Source organism: Balaenoptera borealis (assembly GCF_965194805.1).
Source record: "Balaenoptera borealis genome assembly, chromosome: 12".
In the NCBI taxonomy this organism is placed as follows: Eukaryota; Metazoa; Chordata; class Mammalia; order Artiodactyla; family Balaenopteridae; genus Balaenoptera; species Balaenoptera borealis.
Window position 1 is genome coordinate 24,486,920 of NC_138869.1, and position 21,819 is coordinate 24,508,738.

Here is a 21,819-nt window from a genome sequence, read left to right on the forward strand (position 1 = left end):
CCACGATTTCTACACCTTTTTCCATGTAAACATTTTGAAACCAAAAAAGAATACTAAAGAAAGTAACCCTATCAATTGTGTTCACGCCTCTTAGATTTTTAATAATACTAACAGAAATTCACCATCACCCATCCAGAGTCTGAAAAGCTTCACTGCTAATGTGAAATACATAGATAAGTGAAACACGGAAAGAAAAAAATCTACATCAAAAATGCATATTTCATTGGCCCAAAATACATTTCAAGACACTGAATGAATATCTAATTGTTAAAACCAACACAAAAGACTGAAGCCTTCCTCTCAATGTTCCCAACAGGATAATGTAGTCTAACAGTTTATAAACAGAAGCCAGGAATTAAAATTTAAAACTACCCCAGGTCAGAAATGAGACCACTTTATAATTAGAGAAAAAAACTACTGGTCCCCAGTGGAGATTAAGAAGGAGATGGTTTCTGAAAATGTACATAAGAGCGACAAAAATAAACAACTTCCACAGTCTGGTGGCACAATTCTGTTCCCTTGTGATGGAAACACAAAAAGGAGTCTCTAACAAGCTCCCAAAATATGTGGATGTGTATTTTAAGGAAAATTTAGCTTTCCAGACAACTATGCTTTTCTGCTGGAAATAATGAACTAACATAAAAATGATATAAGGGTGTGTGTTAAAAGGACATTTAAGTGAAACAGGTTGAAGGGCTTCATAAATTTACCAAAGATTAAACTAAAGCTGGATGTGTAAGAGGTAGTGATAAAACAATTTGGGGCGGCTCCTTCTTGAAGCAAAGATGGTTTGGGCTTTAGCAGGAGCCAGGCTTGCATAGCTAATCAGTGGCATGACCAGCCCAGGCTCCAAAGTAGGAGTCCCGGTCAGCCCCTTGCAATCCATATACGCTCAAAACTCATAACGTTGGATATGCCTTGTTCTTGACCTAAATGCAATAGAAATTCTTCCTTGGGGTGCGTGATATACATGAAAAAGTACAACTTCTTTTTAAAACACCATTAGAATATCTCATTGTGTGTGGACATACACTCTTGTTACTCCTAAATGCTGTTCTATTGAGTACAGTTTATATTCACTGGCAAAGCGAAATCTCCTGGGAAGCCAGAGAGGGGAATGCAATTTCTGGTAATAACAGCTCACAACAGTGAATACTATCCACTTATCCCCACAATTTCCAGCTATTTTGGACTCCTTTCTGAATTAACCTTTCATATCAAAAGGAGCAATTCTGCACACAAGAGACTCCGGTACAATTTCATGCATAATTTATTCACTCAGTTCAACATTAAACGCACAGTCCTTGACTTTGTCAAGGTGGATTCTGTTGGCAGACTTCACAAGCAGCAAAACAGGAGAAATGAGATCTACAACTCAACCTCTTCACCTATGCTGTCTGGTGAGAGATGGGGGGTGGGAACACGGGAAAGAGAAAAAGAAGGCAAGACTGTAACACGACGCGTCTTCATCTGGAGAATCACCGGCAAGCACACAGTATTTTCATATCAGTCAACTCTCAAAGGTTTTTTTTTTTTTTTTAAGTCCAGAAAAATTGAAACAAGTTTGAATTCTATTTCACCCACAGAAGTCTAGGGCAATTTGTTACCTTCCTGACAATTCTACCATTCAAGGGAAACAATACTTTTATCCTGAGTTGCTTAGTAGGCCTGTTGGAAGAAATGACTCAAAGCTGTTATTCAAACAGACCCACACATTAGCTTGAGGTCATATTAGGAGGGCTCGTTTTAGAAATTTAAATAACACAGACTTTCCAATGAGATCCCAAATCCCAGATGTGCACGCCCAAACTGGCCTTCAAGAACGTAGACATTCATCTTCTCTCTTAAACTACCCATTTGAACCCTCAAATGAGGGACGCGTGCGACCAGTTGTAAAAACCGAACCCTGATCCTCCATGAAACTGTTCCTTGGCCTGTTTAGTGTCAGCTGACGCTGAGTAAACAGAACATTCGTTTGCTCTCCTTCAAAAGGCCCCTTCATTCAGAGCCATTCAAGCCACACCCCTGAATCCAACTACCGTCCGGATTAAAACCCACAGACTGCTCTAGTTCCCAGTCTCACGGATGGCAAACTATTTTGTTCATCCTGGAACAGAGGGTTTTTCCCTGTCAACGATTACTGTGTTAGGACTCAACACATACCGGCAACTTTGCTATCATTATTGAATTTATGCCAACGAACATCACCACGAGATGGTGTTACTAACATCCACGAGTTGCAGATACAGAAACTGAGGCTCAGAGATTCCTTTCACTATGCGAACCACCTCCCTTGCAGGCCTCCCTTTGCCTCGAAAGGCAAACTGTGAAGCTAAAGCAATGATTAAATTTTAACACCGAAACAAACTAAGCGATTTCCCCAAATACACTAGACGAAGTGAACTGCTCCCTAAGTTCAGCACTTGCCCTTTAAAATGTGACGTCCCAGCAGCCAAGGCCCACTTTCCAAACCTGCGGATAATACGAGGCCTAGGAGTATACAGCGAGACGCCCTTGGAAACTCCACAGAACGCTGGAAATTTTCACGCAGGACACTTGGCAAAAGTCTTTAAATTTCAACGCTCTTAGCCAGCTTCCCCCACAGGCTACTGAGAAGAAGCCCAAAGCACATAAATTGGAGCCTTAGCAAAACTGAGCCTTACTTTTCTAATTTGCCTTTAAGTTTATTGCGAGACCATGAAAATTAAATACCTCTGGTACCGTTAAAGTAGCTCGCTGAGAGTTTAGCCGTGTTTCTCGGTTACCATTCAGCAGCCTTTTTATTGCCTCGAGATAGTTTCTGGATTGGAACCAAATCACTGAAATCTGTAAAAATTCAGAGGTGCGGCAGGTTTCCTGTTCGTGACCTTTTCCACCCCCGAGACGTTCGTGAATTCGCGTCCCGCTGAAAAGCTTAGAAGCGCCATTTTGCCCTGGATTCCACTGACCCGCCTCCCCAAGCCACCCGTGCGATGAGATGATTGGCAGGTGGGTGGGAATAGGCGGAGCCACGCCCAACGCTTTCCACCCAACAGGCGAACGCAGCGGCTGGAGTCCCGGGTATTTCCACCGCTCATGACCCTTGCTGCGCATGCCCAAGGGAATGTAATTTCCCTGTAATCTCAGATCCCGGGAACAGGACCTCATGCTTCCACGACAGCCAAGCCTCAAAGCTTCTAGAATTCGATTTATTAGAAGCCACACAGAGCTTTATCTCCTGATAGACCCTCAGAAGAATGTCCGCTCCTTTGCTTCCCAGCCTGGTGACCTGAGGCACGTGTCTTAACCCTTCTGCACCTCAGTTTCCACATTAGGAAACCAGTGGAATAATAGCTACTTTAGAGAACTGCTGTAGGAACTTAACCTGAAAATGATTTTAAGTTGCTTAACCCACTGCTTGGCACAGAAGTGTTCAGTGTTCGTGGGTGAGATTTATTTGCTCTCCATGCATGATATCAATTTTAATTTTAACCTTCACAACACATCTGGGAGGTAGTTGTTGTAATATCTGTCATACGCCTGTGGAATCAAAAGCCAGGAGTTAAGTTACATGTGTCAGTCAGTGTGGCTCAGCGGGTAAGTGGGGAGCTGGAATGTGACCATGTAGCTCTTTGACTTCAAGGCCCCGAAAGCTGAAATCACCATACTATGGTGCCACACTAATAAATGTTGCTAAAAGGAGCTTTGCAAGAACTGACAAAGTACCAAGGAGGGATTTATAAAGGGCCATAAATTTAACTTGCAACTAAATAAATGTAATTCACTACTCTTTATTCTTGCATCATTTTTTGAAGCACCCCATAAAAGGGATGTCCAAAATCAGGCTCCTGGAAGGAGGCTGGTGCTTCACCAAGATCCCCTTTCTCAGCTGGTGCATATGGCCATCAGCTGCTGGGAGGTCCACTGCAAAGGGCTATTTTGTGACCTCTGCAAAAGAATTGCCTTTGGCAGATGGCAGTCACTTCCCCCGAGACAGAGACTTCCAGGAGGTGTTTTAGTCAGGATTCTCTGGAGAAGTAGAACAAAGAGAATGTGTGTATGGAAGAAACTTATTATAAGGAAGGCATTGGCTCACACTATTATAGAGTTAGCAAGTCCAGATCTGGAGTGTGAGCTGGAAGCCTGGAGACCCAGGAGAGCTGATGGTGCACATGAAGTCAAAGGCAGTCTGCTGGAGAATTCCTTCTCGCTTGAGAAGCCTTCAACTGATTGGACAAGGCCCACCCACAGTATGGAGGGCAATCTGCTATACTCAAAATTCAGGGATTTAAATGTTAATCTCATCCAAAAACATTCTTGACCCATAAAATTAACCACTGCAGGAGGTTACCCCCAGGCCCTCCACTTTCAGATGGCCAGTGAGTGATACAGGATTCAAAGAGCCCAGGTAGGACATCTTTATGGACCACACTGAGGCTAGATTTTACATGAGATCATATTATTGCTTGGACTTTCCCCTTCCCTATTCAGCTTCCATCTCTCTCTCACAGGTTTGTCATAAGAAGCTGTCCTTCAATAATCACATACAACATAACCAAATCCCTGTCTCAGGCTTTGCTTCTGGGGAAACCATCCCAAGACAATCTCTATTAGCCCCTGATTAGCTCCTGAATCACTCCACACTTTTTCAGTTTACTCAACTCCTCTGCTTGTGTTTGTCTCACTCCACGTGTTCTCCTATTATGAATTGCGCTATTCTGACTCCAGCTTCACCTGTCTGTTTGACAAATTGCCCCTACTCACTCAACCCCTTCACAAAATCTTCATCTCACTGTGGGGCCCCATGAATCCAAACTGAAAACCAGGGCTCTAAGGAAATTTCATTTACTTATGAATTTCCATCAAAGGTTTTTGGAATTTATTGGAACTGCATTCATAATGAATGACAGTTACCTGGACCTTCATTCTACAGCTGTATTTGAGGTCCAGGATGCCAGAATGCCTTTTGGTACAAACTACTTTATGCTAAGATCCCTAAGAAGTTTTTAAACTCCCCTTGATTGAGGTTAACAAGAAATTACCACAGATAAGAAACTTACCATATACCCATGATATATTGCCACTCAACAGCAAATTGGATTAGTATTTTAAACTGGCTAACTCATATCCTCTGACCTGTTTTTCTCAACTGTAATAACCCTCAATACAGAGTGCCAGGTTAATATAATCCAACATCTTAATATGATAGTCAAATCCCTCCACACTTTGAACTCCACAACTTTATTAACTTTACCTGACAAACCATCCTTCCACATCAAGATGGTGTCTTAGTCTGTTTGGGCTGCTATAACAAAAATAACATAGATTGGGTGGCTTAAACATCATTTATTTCTTGCAGTTCTGGAGCTGGGAATTCCGAGATCAAGGCACCAACTGATTCAGTGTCTGGTGAGGACCAGTTTCTGGTTCCTAAGCAGCCATCTCCTCACTGTGTCTTCACATGGTGGAGGGGCTAGAGAGCTCTCTGGGGCACTAATAAGGGCACTAATACCATTCACAAGAGCTCCACCCACATGACCTAATCATCTCCCAAAGACCCCACTTTCAAATACCATCACATTGGGGCTTAGTTTTCAACATATAGAAGCATCATCATTCACCTGACCTAGCTAAAAAGCAGGGTGAAAACTTCAACTTCATCCTCTCCTTCAGCCTCCATGGAGTCACCAAGTCCCTTGAGTGAACTGCTCCCACATCCTTCCAATCTATCCCCTCTTGCTCATTCACATCAGAGTCTCCCTTATTCATCCTCTTTCATCTTGACAGTTACAAGCATCTCCTAGCTGGTCTCCCTGCCTCCTGCCTCTCACCTCTGATCATTGCATCCCTGGAGATCATGTTCTCCGAGGTCATTTACAAGACTGAATCCCTCCTATGTATCGGAAGGCTTTTCATGAGTGATCCCAGCATACCTCTCTAGCCTCTCCCCCTTCCCAGACCCCTCAGCCCCCATACTCTGACCTTCCCATCGTTCCCACACATCCTGTCATCTTTAGGCCCTCCAAGACACACTCCAGGTCCTTAGTGATTTTACACCAGCTGCTCAATGTGCCCGGAAGGTAACTTGCCTCTTGGCCCACACTCACCCTCAACAAACTTCTACTCACATCATTCAACTCCCAGTTTAAATGTCACATTCTGTCTTCATTTGGGTTCTAAAAGCAGAGCCTGAATCGAGGACTTGTGTGCAGGTGATTAACTTGGAAATTATTCACAGAAAGCAGGAGAACAAAGAGGGAAGACTGAGGAAGCAAAGGAAGAAAAGTTAATAAAGCTGCAGTAACAAGGTGGTTGCTATTGGCAATCTCAGGACCATTGAAAACCACAATGAATCCTTCCTAGAATTGTTCCTTTATTAAAGGTGGGGAGACTGGGGCATTGATCTACTGGCTTTCCTTGCCCCATCAGTGGGAGGTGGCCACTGGGGGCATTAACTACCTGGGCACTTCTGCACTCTACTTCCAGGTCCTGATGCTTCAGAAAAAGAAAAAAAAAACCTCAGACAGCAAAGCTGGCCGGCACAGCTCACACCCTCAATGTGTGGGAACTCTCCACTGCCTAAGCAACGGAATCAGAGGTGGACAGAGGGGAGGTGATAAAAGGCCCCCAGAGCATCTGCTACATCTTTTTTGCAAAGCTTTCCCCCGCTCCTCCAACAACAGGAATTCTTCAAAAGCCCTCTGTGTTTAGTCCTTACTGCAGCACTTCTGGAGTTTATTGTGACTGTTTACTGCTCACTTTCTTGCCCCCGTTAGGCTGTGAGCTCCCAGAGGGTATGTTCTCCTAGTAGAGAAGTTGCTCCATTCTAGAATTCCTCAAACATTTGTTAAATGAATCAATAACTAAAGCTTCTCCTAAGCCATTCCATGATCCTAAATGTCTAATTCTACATATTTTGAACACAGATAAAAAGATAAGCTACCAACTCATTAATAGGAAGTTTAAGATCTACAGCCCTGCTGTCAAACTATGACCAAATACTTTAGATTCAATTCAAAATGGTACAGTAAAGTTGTTTTCTTCCTGGCTTTTGTAATTTTAAAAGTAATAAGTAAAGGAGACAAGAGAGCAAAATCCTCCAGGCTGAAGAAATTTTAAAATTTTATATAGATACTTTTTAAGTCACTAGTCAATACATCTTTATTATATTTTTTAAATGTTGTTGTTATAAACTTAATCAATACAAAGTTGCCTTTAAAATAATTTAAGCAAGTAGCTCTATTTTTTTCTATTCCAGGCTCATTCAAATTAATTCGAATGACTTTTTTTTTCTGTACCCTTCTCCTCCTGTTTGCTTGATGCGCCCTGACATAAATTCAATACAAATATGGGTGGTTGTTCAGAGGGGCAGCCTAGAAATGTTAATAGGCTGATCACAATAACCGTCTCATCCTAATTCTGGGCAGCTCTCATCCCTAAAAGAATCATGCTCGCAAATTCCTATAAATTTAAAATAGAATTCCAGTGCCTCTGATTGAGCATGCCAGTTTGCATTATTTTTCCATTTTATAAAACATATGGCTGGGGAAAATGTGCATTGCACCCAAAAATGTGCAATACACAACTCATAAATAATCCTTAAAGGTTGAATTATTATGTTGCTGTTGGCTTTTGGTAAAGTTAAACTTACCATTCAATACCTACTTGCTTAGCACATCCCATGCGCTGGCACTGTGCTGGTAGATGTATTTATTATTAGGGACACAGAACCGTTCTGCCATGTCAGCCTCCAAAAGTCCACAGTGTTTTAATAGCTCATCATCAAACTCTCTTGGAAAGTCAAGTAGGTTCCACTTAGCAAAGCTAACTGATATCCCACTAATAATGTGGGATACATGACATAACTCATTAATAGGAAGTTTAAGATCTACAGCCCTGCTGTCAAACTATTACATAACTAATACACCTAAAATAAAGAATTTTTTTCCCTTCAAAAATGTTTACCATCTGTTAAACCTGATAGCCACTACAATTTTAACCAAACTCTATACTGAGATTTACATTCCAGTTCTCACCTAGTCTTTTTTTTTTTTTTTTGCCCAGAAGTATTTTACCCACTTCTGCATATGTATATATGTATATACATATATATGTATATAGAATACATATACAAAATATATATGTATGTATAAAATATGCATAACATAAAATTTATAATTTTAGCAATTTTAAGTGCACACTTCAGTGGCATTACATACGTTCACAATGTTGAGCAGTCATCACCTCTATTTCCAGAACTTTTTCATCATCCCAGACAGAAACTCTGTACCCATTAAATAATAACTATGCATTCCTCTCTCCCCCGGCCCCTGGTAACCTCTGTTCTATGGACTTTCTGTGTCTATGGGTTTGCCTATTCCAGGTACCTCAGATAAATGGAATCACACAGTATTTGTCCTTTTGTATCTGGCTTATTTCACTTAGCATAATGTTTTCAAGGTTTATCTACATTATAGTATGTAGCAGAATTGCTTTTGGGGGCTGAATAATATTGCATTTATGCATATGCTATATTCTGTTTATCCGTTCATGTGTTGACAGACACTTGGGATGCATCCACCTTTTGGCTATTGGGACTAACACTGCTGTGAACACTGGTGTGTAGGTACCTTTTTGAGTTCCTGCTTTCAAGTCCTTCAGGTATACACCTAGGAGTGTAATTGCTGGATCATATGGTACTTCTAGGCTAACCTTTTTGGAACTGCCAAATGTTTTCCATAGCAGCTGCACTGTTTTACACTCTTACCATGAATATTCTTCTTGTTGTTGTTGAGTTGTAGGAGTTCTTTATATAGTCAATATATTAATCCTTTATTAGATATATGATGTGCATATATATTACATATATATTCTGTGAATTGTCTTTTCACTCTCTTGATAATGTCCTTTGATGTTGAAAAGTTTTTAATCATGAAGGCCAACATATCTGTTTTCTTTTGTTGTAAGTGCTTCTGGGGTCACATCCAAGGAGTCATTGCCAAACCCAAAGTCATGAAGACTTTCCCCTCTGTTTTCTTCTAAGAATTTTATAGTTTTGGCTTTTAAATTTAGGTCTTTGATCCATTTTGAGTTAAATCTTGTATATGGTTTAAGGTGAGAGTCCAACTTCATTCTTTTGCATTTGGATATCATTTTCCCAGCGCCACATGAGAAAAGACCATCCTTCGCCATTGAATGACTTTGTATCCTTGTTGAAAATCAGTTGACCATATATGTGAGGGGGGTCTCTTAAATGTAGTTTCAATGAGTCAGTTGTGAACAATAACCACTGGAGAGCAATAATTCAATTAATTTCACACTCTGTAAAGAGCAATGATCTTCAACACTGCACAAAATGTGAGATTTTTAGTACAGTATTTTCCAACGTTGCTTAGATTCCTTATTTTGAAAAAGTCAGATACTATATACAAATACAATTATCATGTAGCTCCAGGTCTAAATATTTCATGCCACACACGAGCAAGAAAGGAGCATTTCCTCACATTTTCACTTCAAGGTAAGGACAGGTTTCACTGGATTCACCTGGTGCAGTGATCTCCATCTCACAATGACTCAGGAATGAAGGTCTCAGTAGGAAGGTCTTTTAACCATACTGGATAATTTCACTAATGAACAAACCTGTTCTAGAATCTGTGGCTAGAAGTTACAAATGGCATTACCTTTCAAAATGATGGGTCCTCACTTCTGCATTTATTGATAGTTGACTCTGTAGCCCAGATGAATCCAATCCATCACTAATTAGCCAAGGGATTCTGTAAACAGGCGCAGGTTCAGATTAAGTCATGCAATTCCCTGGACCCAGAATTAAAGTTAGAAAAGAAATGAAAGCATTTCAGCTATCTCAAATTTCATATTGAATATGATGTTTTCCTTTGATCACCGTATCTGGCAACAAATATATGAACGAACAAAAACCATAAAAAGAAAAATTGTTATGAAAAGCAAAGAAAATCATCGAAGTAGTTCATGGCCAGGATTTCCTTAAGTGAAGAGACTATGAAGCCTGTGGCTCAAACAGGTACATGAAAAGATGTTCAACATTACCCATCATCAGGGAAATACAAATCAAAACCACAGTGAGATACCACCACACATCTATTAAAATGGTTATTACCAAAGAGACAAGAGATCTACATTGGTAAGGATTAAAGAAAAGGGAATCCTTGTGCAGGGTTGGTGAGAACATAAATTGGTACCACCACTATGGAAAACACTGTGGAGGTGCCCAAAAAACTAACAAGAGAGCTACCAAAGGATCCAGTAATCCCACTTCTGGGTATATATTATAAGGAAATGAAATCACTAAAACAAAAAGATAGCTGCACTCTCATGTTTACTGCAGCACTATTCACAATAGCCCGACGTGGAAAGAACCTAAGTGTCCATCAGCAGATGAGGGGATAAAGAAAATGAGATATATATATATAAAAGAAGGAAATCCTGCCATTTGTGACAACAGGTATACACCTTGGGGGCATAATGCTATGTGAAATGAAAAAGCTGAACTCATGGAAACAGAAAGTAGAATGGTGGTTGCCAAGGCCTGGAGGTAGGGGAAATGGGCAAATGTTGGTCAAAGGAAACAAACTTCCAATGATAAGAGGAATGAGTTCTGGGAATCTAATGTAGCACACAATGAATATAGTCAATAATACTGTATTATATACTTGAAAGTTGCTAATAGAGTAGATTTAAATGTTCTCACCACATACAAAAAATAATGTGAGGTGATGGAGATAATAACTAACCTCATGGTGGTAATCATTTTGCAATATATTCCTGTATCAAATCATCAGGCTATACACCTTAAACTTACACAATGTAATATGTCAATATCTCAGTTATGCTGGGGTTGTGGGAGGGAGACAGAGAGAGAGAGAGAACAGGTCTTTAATAGTGCTTTGCGATTTGCTGGGTGGTAGGCGTAGAAAGCATGAAGAAAAAGACTTTATTGTTTCTTTATAACATTTTTTTGCATTACTCTTACATGACCAACATCAAAACATTACAAAATTTTTAACTTTAATGCACTGACTGAAAACATTTTTATTAAACATTTAAAACGTTTTATTAATAAAATGTTTAAAACATCATAAACGTAATAAAACATTTTTATTAAATGTGCATTGCAAAACAAAAGAAAAAATGAATAGAGTTTGTGCCATTATCCTTAGCTGACGTTTCTGAAACATTTCTAAGAAGTTGGTAACACTGAGAAATATCATCGAGGGTTTTAGCATTAGACAAACACATGTTTGCTAGTCTATGGAGCCTACATAAAATACCCAATTCTTAGTTTCCTTGTTTGTAAAATGAGGTTATTAATAACCACTTCATAGTAGTATTGTAAGAGGTAAATGAGGTAGTAATGTAGAATCACTTAGTAGAATGTGTAGCATGTGGTTAGAACTGAACAAATGTAGTTGCATTCTGAAAATATTAGTTATCTATCCTTAGGGAAATGGTGAGGCTATATATATATCTTCTCTGGTTATTTTGTAGAAAGTGTAGCAAATAATCACACATCAGAACTAGTTGCTTATACAGTCTCTGAAGGTGGCCGGCGGTATCCTTCCACCTTAAAGGAAACTGATAAAGACGGAAGCTAAAGTTAGACGCTTGTTCCCAGTCCCTCAATCACTTAAGCTCCAAAAAGGAAAATCTTATTAGGACAATAAATAAATAATGTATTAAATGGAAAAAAAATAGTTTGTAAAACACTTGACTCAGTATCTAAAACTAAGCACTCATAAGTAGTAATTTTTTTGTCTTATTCACACCTGTTCAAATTTATTGGCAAAAATATCAAATAAAACTATATTGTCATCCCATATCCCCTCTTACTGGCACTCACACAAGATAAATATTCTGTAGAGTATTAACCAAAATTAAGCTCATTTTAAAAGATTACTAAAATTGGATTCTTTCCCTACAACTGCGGGATCTGCAATAAATATGGATTCAAGAAAACAATTCTAGAAGTGAGAAGCTATCAGGTAACAAACAGATAAAGAATCATTTGTATTGTAATTCACAAACAGTAAAAAGCAAGGATTTCAACCAAATATTCCTATTATAAGAAGTTAAAATCACACTCCAAAGCACCTAACTCAACACATAACTATTTTCATCAGCAAATTAAGGCATAATTAACAGAAATATAATGCTTCCTTCTGGTTGAAAGGGAAGTTTAGAACTACTATTCTAGCTCTTAACAGAGAGGAGAGACCTTTGCTGGGACAGTAGACTAAGGAAAGATTCCACATTGGTCTCATCCATTGTTGAAAGGCTAAGAGTGATAGCATTTTAAAACTCTCAGAATTTGGTATGGCATCCAGCTCAAGAGGAAAGAACTGACTCCTGTTGTGGATCTCTTTGGCTGGAAAGAAGAATGGATTAAACGTATTATCATCTGGTAAAAGTCAATGAACTGGGCAAGGAAATTATCCATTTTCAGATCTAGTCTATGACTTGATCCTATCTCACATTGTGATGTGGGAAGGAGACATAGGATTAGTTTTAAAACACATCAGCCTGCAATATAGCTTAATGGTTTAGCTCGTAGCCTCAAGAGTTGGATGGTCCAAATGCCGGATCTACTATGAGCAAGCAACTTATATTCTCCAAGGCCAAATTGCTCTTCTGTCAAACAGGCATAAAAATTGTGCCCACCTCAATTCAGTGGGACAACGTATGGAAGCACTCAGAGCAGGGGCTGGTCATGCCCAATACATGTTATTGATGATTACTATTACTATTCAAGAAGGAAACTCTATCTATCGTGTGGATGATATTTGGACCTACATTTCTTTCCTTGGAAAAATATTAGATAACCTTATTTTGGATATGCCTAAAGAATGACAATGATACTATCTAGAGAGGTTTCATTTCCAAGTATTGAGAAATGATTTGGTCACAGTTTTTGCTGTCTTTAGTACAAACAAATAACACCACACTGGCCAAAGGAATGACTTCTACCAAAACATTCCATTAAATCTTTCATCTTGCCTGCTCAAATTTAGGGTTGTTCCTTTCCCAACTAATGAATAACCAGACAATTTCTGGGCATGGATGTGACACAACTCTGTGGCACACACAGGAATTTCTCACCCACCCACATATCTTTGGCCAGACAGGAATCTGCCAGCCACAAATTCTGCCAGTTAGTCCCTCCCTCTGGCTGCAATCATGGGAAAAACAGTCTTGGGAACATATCTCCTGCTCAAAATAAAGAGCTCAAAGTAAACACTACCTATACAAAAAGTATAAGACACATCATACCCACAAAGAGAGAGAGAGACAACGTCAGGTGAGAGATGTCAGAAAAAAATTTTTTAATTAAAAAATAAAAAAGCTTAACTCCCATGAAGGAAAGCATTAAATGGGTTTTAACTGAAAATGCAAAGCCATTTACATTTGCTTTGATATTGCCTAACTGTCTGCTGCAAAGACCTTGAAATACCATCTATTTCAATATTATCTCCAAGTGAAAATGGTTTTAAGATGTCCTCTGTATTCTTTGCTGGGGACTGAAAAGAAATCACTGCATTACCTTGCATTTGCTCGGATAGTCATTGGCCTTAGACAGCACCATCATTTAAGAAATTTATCATCAGTGCTGTCCTTCGCACAATGTATTAGTGCAATATATTATACAAGCACCTCACTCTGATGATGTATGGCTCCGAAGATGGCAACACCTGGAGACGAATGGGTCTAAGAATAGATTTGGTCTAAGAGAATAAATGTATAGATCCACCTTGGTAGTGTTAGTCTGAAATAAACCAGTATTTGTTGTTCTCAACCAACCCCTCAAACACTCATAACAATCTTTATAACTTCCCTGATTTAAAAAAAACAATTATTCATGACATTAAATTGATTTTTCATGACAAAGAAGGAAGGCTTCTAAAACTAGTGGGTTGGTACATTGAGGGATAACCTAGCCCAAGCTTGATGATAAATTTCAATCATGGCTTTCAGGAAAACTCGAATTTAGTCCACCTCTCGCTCACTTAAATTTTTCAGTAGATTCTCCAAAGCAGAGAGAGGAGATTAACGTCTGATGTCCTCAAGGGTATGAGAACAAAAATTGAGTCACAATTAATTCGTCTATACCAAATTCTAGCTTTCTACATGGCTGATGATACATTTTTTCCAAAGCTCAATTCTCCCATTTCCATTCCTCAAAGTCCAGAATGCTGTCCCCTCCATTACTTTGCCTAAATAGGACACAAATATTTTAGCTAACTACTGAAATAAATCATTATGAACATTCAAACTCAAAGAAAATGATGGCAAATGAAAATACCTACATGGCTCAATCCAAGCCTGCTAGAGTAACCTGCAGGGCCACAGACTTCTTTGTTAAAATGTGTTCAAAGTGCCCACTTTAAAAACTTCCCAGCACAGTTTGGAAACTGGTCCTATTTGCCCATTTGAAGCACTGTGCCTCCAGGAATCAGTGTTAAAGTGATGCCCCAATCCAACTTGCTACTGAATCCCATCATTCAATGATGCTTCCTTAACTGGAGTTCATCGATACTCCCTATGCTAAGAGAAAAAGAAAAGATTGAGAGGATAAAGTTCCATGTGTGTGGGCTCCCTGGTGGTGCAGTGCTTAAGAATCCGCCTGCCAATGCAGGGGACACGGGTTCGATCCCTGGCCCGGGAAGATCCCACATGCCGCGGAGCAACTAAGCCCATGCGCGACAACTACTGAGCCTGCGCTCTGGAGCCCGTGCTCCGCAACAAGAGAAGCCACGACAATGGGAAGCCCGCGCACCTCAACGAAGAGCAGCCCCCGCTCTCCGCAACTAGAGAAAGCCCGCGCACAGCAACAAAGACCCAATGCAGCCAAAAATAAATAAACAAACAAATTAATTAATTAATTTTTAAAAAAGTTCCATGTATGCACCATCTCACCATTATGTTCAATTAGTGTATTTCCTCCAACTATGTTAACATGCCAACCAGTTCAGAATCTTAGTGATGAACTTGGAAGAGTCCAGCTCCTTTGACTCCACGCCCAGCAACATGAAGCTCGAGAGAGACTTGGGTCTCTCCATGTCTCTCAGCCTGCTGTAAGACTGTCTTATTAACTGGCCTTAACCAGCAAACTATTCTCCTCCCACAGGAAGGTGTCGGGGGGAGAAAAAACCTTAGTCTAGACCACTTGCCTGTGGTGATCAGGGACTTGATATGTTTTCAATGCCCCTGCAGTCTGTCATCTTTTGTCTCTGACAAGGCAATACCCTATGTTATTTCTGACAGATTTACTAAACCACCAGGAAATCTTGATTTTGGTGGGAAAGAAAAAGGCAGAAAGAGATACAGACAATTCAGAGAGACTAGAGAGAGAGTGGCAGAAGGGAAGAAGAAATGAAAAAGAAATGGATAAAAGCAATAAATTGCTGGGCCTCAAATTGGTTTATATTTAATGAGCTAACACCTATCTTAAATCAGAAATCCTATTCTTAGAAGTTAAAAGAGAATCTATTCAATGCCTCGAGAACAGCGCTGAATATCATCTTCCAGTGACATTATTTCCTTTCGTGAAAGAGAGAACCTTGGCAAAATAAAATATTTAATTAAGGAACATATCACTGTGTCACTGAATACTTTTCCAAAACTATTTCTTCCTTTTTCACTTTGATGAATTACTAAACTTTCACTGTTTGTCGTTTCCATTATACTAGTTTGCTCTCCTCTCTGTTTCCTGTTTTCTAAGTTCTTTCTGAGAATAGGATTTCTGATTCAAGGTGGCTGTTAGCTTATTAAATACAAAAACAACTGAAGGCTCAGTATTAACATAAAACTCCGTATTTATTCCAAGATCCCTTTCCTCCAAACCCTTTGAAGCAAGTATGTCTCAAAACCTTACCATGCCCACCAACCCTCAAAAACTATGGAGTTCAGCTGATTTCATTTTAAAATAACATGTCTCCTGCACGTAAGTGTAGATATTAGCCCATGAAGTCCTCTGTGGGAAGCTCAAGGCCTTTTCCAGCCCCTCCTTCATCCCCTTCACCAAGAATGGGACAAGTTCATGACCACAAAAGACTTCAGGCCATCTTTCTCACACCTCTGCCCATAACTGATTAAGCAAACCTGAGTCGTCAGATGTTCTCGAATTTATTGCCTCCCTTGCTCCTTTTCTGCTATATCTTTCTTTCTTTGCCATCAATGTTAAGATCCAAGATTTGCATGACATAGGGCAAAGCAGATGATTTGATTTAGGCTCTCATCTCTGGAAAACAAAACAGCCTGTCACTGGGACCAGCCTAAATGGCAAAGTTCTACACTGAGGTTTGGAGTCAAAGTCCTAGCCAACAAAAGAGCATTCTGATGCTTTCCTTTACCTCTTCCCCCACATATATCTCTTGGGGACCTTGTGGAGAACAAGAGATTAGGACAAAGTAAAATTCAGCTGGGAGGCAGCAGAGTGTAATGGCTCAGTGGTCCTCTGGCATCTGAGGCTTTACTGCTTTCTAGCTCCGTGCCTTTGGGCTAACATCCTATTTTCTCCTTTTTCCATTTCATTTGGTGGTATATGATAACTTGTGGATGAATATTTGCTAATTTTACTATTATTCTTGGCATGCTGGCCTAATATTTTCTAGCTTCTATTCTAATCAGAAAGGATATGTCTGCCTCATTTTTAATTTGAGGCAAATAGAGGTAGCTTTGAAAAACAAAGAGGATAAATCATTAAAACGATACAGCAAACTATTGTGCTTTGACCGTGGTATATCAGTGAAAGTTGGACAATCATGCATTGGTTCCCTTAATAAGACACTTGTTTAATATTAAGCACCTAGTACATGTCTAAACTTTGCCAGTCACGTTGGAATACAAAAGAGGTACGGGACCTGGTTCGTTGAGTCAAAGAGCTGCAAATCTGGTGGAGGAAACAAGACAGACATAGAATAACGGAATTTGGACCTGTCGGTGATTGAAGCACATCTGAAACAAGGGACAGACTAGTGTGGGTGACAATAATTGGGAAGAGGATAGAAAAAAGGCGTTTGAACCAAGCCTGAATGGGAAGGTCAGACTGAGACAGGCAGAAGGAAAAAGTGTGGCATCCTAGAAGGAGGCCTCAATGTGAGTGGAGAGACAGAGACAGAACTGAGCATGGTGACAGCTGGAAATGGGGAGAAGACCTTGCTTCAAAAGACTGGAAATTATTTGGTAGTTTCCACTGAAATTAACAACATTTAAGGAGCCAGTTTCAGGAGAGAGATTATGAAATGAGTTGAGATTTTGCAAGTCTGATGTCATAGAAGATGCTTTAGATCCCAGCTGAATGCCACATTAAAAAGAGTTTGGATTCCTCCACCCATTTTCTTAATCCAAGGCAATCATATGAAGATATCAACCCAGCTTTTTCTTCACAAGAAATGTATCCATGCAATCTTTCCTCCATATCCAGAATAAAAAATAAATGAAGACTATTTAAAAATGACAGAAGCTATTCTATTTGAAAATGATGGTAGCTACCATTATGTTTAAAGATGAGAAAGTTAAACCAAGTTGAACTTTAAAACTCTTATAGGTCCTTTAACTGTGCACCAGATCAATCAGCATCCATGAATTCTTTAACGATATTATTGAGAAACACCCTGGGAAGACAAAGTGAAATGGTGAGATGCTGAAGTCCAAAGGGTACTTACTTCATCTGGTCAATTAGAATTCCCTTTGGAATTTATGCTGCAAGCCAGAGTACTACATAGATTTTGCAGTAAGAAATGAAATTAGTCTCATAAATGTTCCCAACTGAAAGACCAAAAAAACAAAAGAAAACAAAAAATGAAGACTATTGGAAATAACCAGTCGTCTATCTTCTGAGCTGGCTGTCTCACAACACAGTTCCTTATTGAAATCAACTTATGTACATTTGGGGGCCAGTGGGGGACATCATGCTGTCATTTGAATCCTCTGAGTTTCTGTAGAGAATCAGTTTTGCAGAAAGCTTCATATATTCCAGCCTCAACTCAAGGACAACAGATGACTGGAGGAACAGAATCTTTAAGGTTGGCAAAAACAAATGGCCCTTCTTGTAAATGTGTTGCTTTCCAGCAAGCACCACTTCTCAGTGGGTGACCTGAGACTCTGTCACCTACCATGATGGCTAAACAGGTTTAGATCTCAAAGTCTTTCTTCTCCTTGATAGGGACTTTTTCTTTAAAAATGTTGATGAAGATTTCACAGGTTTCTTTAAAAATAATTATTAAAAAAGAAATGCCTCCCAGGCTTTAACTATGCAGAGCAATAAGCCTCAGCTACAAGCAAGTTTTTTTAGGTCAAGATTTCTGCTTCCAAAAAAACAGATTTGTAGAAATACATTTAAAAACCTTATTTATTGAAGCAGACTACAGTCCAATTACTCCAGTGGCTTGAAAACAATTCCAAAATAATAAAATATACGATAATGCTGATTTCTCCCCTGTTAATATCACCACAATCTGAGAAATCCTTTGAGACATTGCACCAAAAATGATTTGGATCTTTAATGACAATTAATTACAGAAAATCAAAGGGAGGTTTTGAAAAGTAAAGAAAATATAATCAGGTATAGTATATATTCATTTGGCATTATTTAAATAAGCTATGTTTTTCTTAACAGCTCTTTTTTTTCTGGTTCTTTTAGTATTTTGCCACCTCTTTATTTTGTCACAGATGTTTTATTTTTTAAGTGGATAAATTTCATAGTTTTCATAGACTAAAAATTTTAAATATAGGATAAACAAGAAGGCTACCTACTAAATGGGAGGAGATATTTGCAAATGATACATCTGATAGGGAGTTAATATCCAAAATATACAAGAACTCATACAATATCAAAAAAAAACCCCACCAGGTTAGAAAACGGGCAGTGGATCTGAATAGACATTTTCCAAAAAAGACATACAGATGGCCAACAGGCACATGAAAAGATGCTCAACGTCACTAATCATCAGGGAAATACAAATCAAACCCACAATGAGCTACCACCTCACACCTATCAGAATGGCTATTATCAAAAAGACAACAAATAACCAGTGCTGACGAGGATGTGGAGAAAAGGAAACCCTTGTGCAACCTTGGAGGGAATGTAAATTGGTGCAGCCACCATGGAAAACAGTATGGAGAGTCCTTAAAAAACTAAAAATAGAACTACCATATGATCCAGCAATCCCACTCCTGGGTATTTATCTGAAGAAAACAAAAACACTAATTCGAAATATGTACCTGTATGTTCATTGCAGCATTATTTACAATAGTCAAATTATGGAAGCAACCCAAGTGCCTGTCAATAGATGAATAGATTAAAAAATGTGATATATATATGTATACATTATATACACTATATATATTATATATATATAATGGAATATTACTCAAACACACACACACACAAAAGAAATCTTGCCATTTGTAACAACATGAATGAACCTGGAGGGTATTACGCTAAGTGAACTACGTCAGACATAGGAAGACAAATACTGTATGATTTCACTTATATGTGGAATCTAAAAAACAAAAGAAATGAACGAACATAACAAAAGAGAAACATATTTATAGATACAGCGAATAAACAGGTGGGTGCCAGAGGGAAAGAGGGTGGAAGGAGGAAAGAAATAGGTGAAGGAGATTAATAAGAGGTACAAACTTCCAGTTGCAAAATAGATTACGGGTATGAAATGTACAGGGTAGGGAATATAGTCAACAACTATATAATATTTTTTATGGTGACATATCGCAATTGGACTTGTCGTGGTGATCATTTCAAAGTGTGTAGAAATTCCAAACCACTATGTTGTGAAACAGCAACTAACATAGTGTTGTAAGTCAATTATACTTCAAAAAACAAACAAACAAACAAACTTATAGAAAAAGAGATCAGATATGTGGTTACCAGAGCTGGGGGCTGAGTTGAGGGGAGAATAGGAAGAAGGTGGTCAAAAAGTACAGACTTCCAATTACAAGATCAATAAGTACTAGGGATGTAATGTACAACATGATAAATATAATTAACACTTCTGTATATTATATATGAAAATTGTTAAGAGAGTAAATCCTGAGAGTTCTCACCACAAGAAAAAAATTTTTTTTCTATTCCTTTTGTTCTGTACCTATATGAGATGATGGAGGTTCACTAAACTCATTGTGATCGTCATTTCCTGATGTATGTAAATCACAGCATTAGGCTATATACCTTAAACTTATACAGCGCAGTATGTCAACTATATCTCAATAAAACTGAAAGAAAAAAATAAGGTAAACAATTATAAAAAGAGCAAACGATTCACAAGGCTGAAAGACAGAGGATATGCTAGCTTCTTTCTTGAAAAGTAAACATATCAAACAGAAGTAAATGAAAATTTAATACAAAAAATGCACATTTTGAACTGAAAACAAAAACTCACTATACTAACTATAAAAGCAGGAAATGTGTTTAGGTAGCCTCTTACTGAGTAAAGATTCCTCACATCCTTCCTTCCCTTCCCATCACTCCCCCTACCCCGCACACACCCACCACACACACACAGGAAATTCTTTCCTTGAACCGAAGATGCGGTGAAGAGAAAGGTCTCTAGTCATTTCCCATGAAAAACAAAATTCCCACTTTTAGCTCCCTCCTTGAAGCTAAGGCATCAGAATCTCCAGAACGCCCATGCTAAAATACAGATATTACAACTGGGAGGGGAGAACACTTCACTCACCATTAACAACTCTTTCATAACTTGGTTCTGCCATTGCCTCCCTCTGTGGAACTGAGAAATTTGCATAAATGTTCTAAATCTGAACCCCTTCATTGGTAAACAATGGATATTTACACAACAATGCATGTTCCATATAGTCACTGGGGAGGTGATATGAAATGATGTCTGTAAAGGGTTTACTTTGCATCATGCCTCCTGAACTGTACAAGGGGTCCAATAAACTGAAGCTGCTACTTCTCTGATGATTATGATTATTCCCATTAGCTAATGGGAAGGAGGGAGTCCCAAGCTGGCTCAGTCAGAGACATCATTAGAAGGTGGAGAGAAATGCAAAGATGAAAGTAGTGGAAGAAGGGCAGTTTGAGGGCTCTCGGTTCCCCCACTACAGTCGGGGAAGAAAAAAGTCTAAGATAAACACCACTTCCTGGTCAAGTTTGCCTGTAGACAGGCCTGACTGTTGACTGATTTGCCATCCCCACAGATGCCACAGTCTCCAGACTGGTGGGCAGGTGTCCTAGTCCGTTTGGGCTGCTATAACAGAAATACGAGAGGCTGGGTGGCTTATAAGCAACCAAAATTTATTTTTCACAGTCATGGAGGCTGGGAAGTCCAAGATCAAGGTGCTGGAAGATTCAATGACTGATGAAAACCCACTTCCTGGTTCACAGACCTCCTTCTAGCTGTATCTTCAAATGGTGGAAAGGGCAAGGGCGCTCTCTGGGGTCTCTTTTGTAAGTGCACCAATCCCATTCACGAGGGCTCTACCCTCATGATCCAAGCACCTCCCAAAGGCCCTACCTCCTCATACCACCATCTTGAGAATTAGGTTTAAACATAGGGATTTGTGGGGCACATAAACATCAGTCTAGAGCAGTGGAGCTAGTAAAAGGAGACCTGTACAAATACAGAGCTTTTGGATACTTTCAACTCCTTGGGCCATTTCCTGTGACATGTTAAAGTTGTACTCTTTCACCCAGGGTGCTGTTGAATCACCCTATTCCTGTTGAATTTTGCTTGCCTTTTTAATCTTTTAGCTCTTGATGGGAAAAAGAGTTGAGGGGACAGAAAGAAAGAGAAGGATAAAAAAGAATAAAGACAACTTTTAGACCCA

The 21,819-nt window shown here is 39.2% G+C and overlaps 1 long non-coding RNA gene across 1 annotated transcript in view; it reads right to left on the reverse strand.

The window, feature by feature from the left end:
- LOC309607563 overlaps window positions 1-21,819 on the reverse strand; it is a 736,883-nt gene that overhangs the window by 710,508 nt on the left and 4,556 nt on the right. Inside the window, exon 2 of the long non-coding RNA XR_014232447.1 lies at window positions 2,713-9,752. This is a non-coding gene — a long non-coding RNA (uncharacterized lncRNA). The remainder of the gene's footprint in view (window positions 1-2,712; window positions 9,753-21,819) is intronic.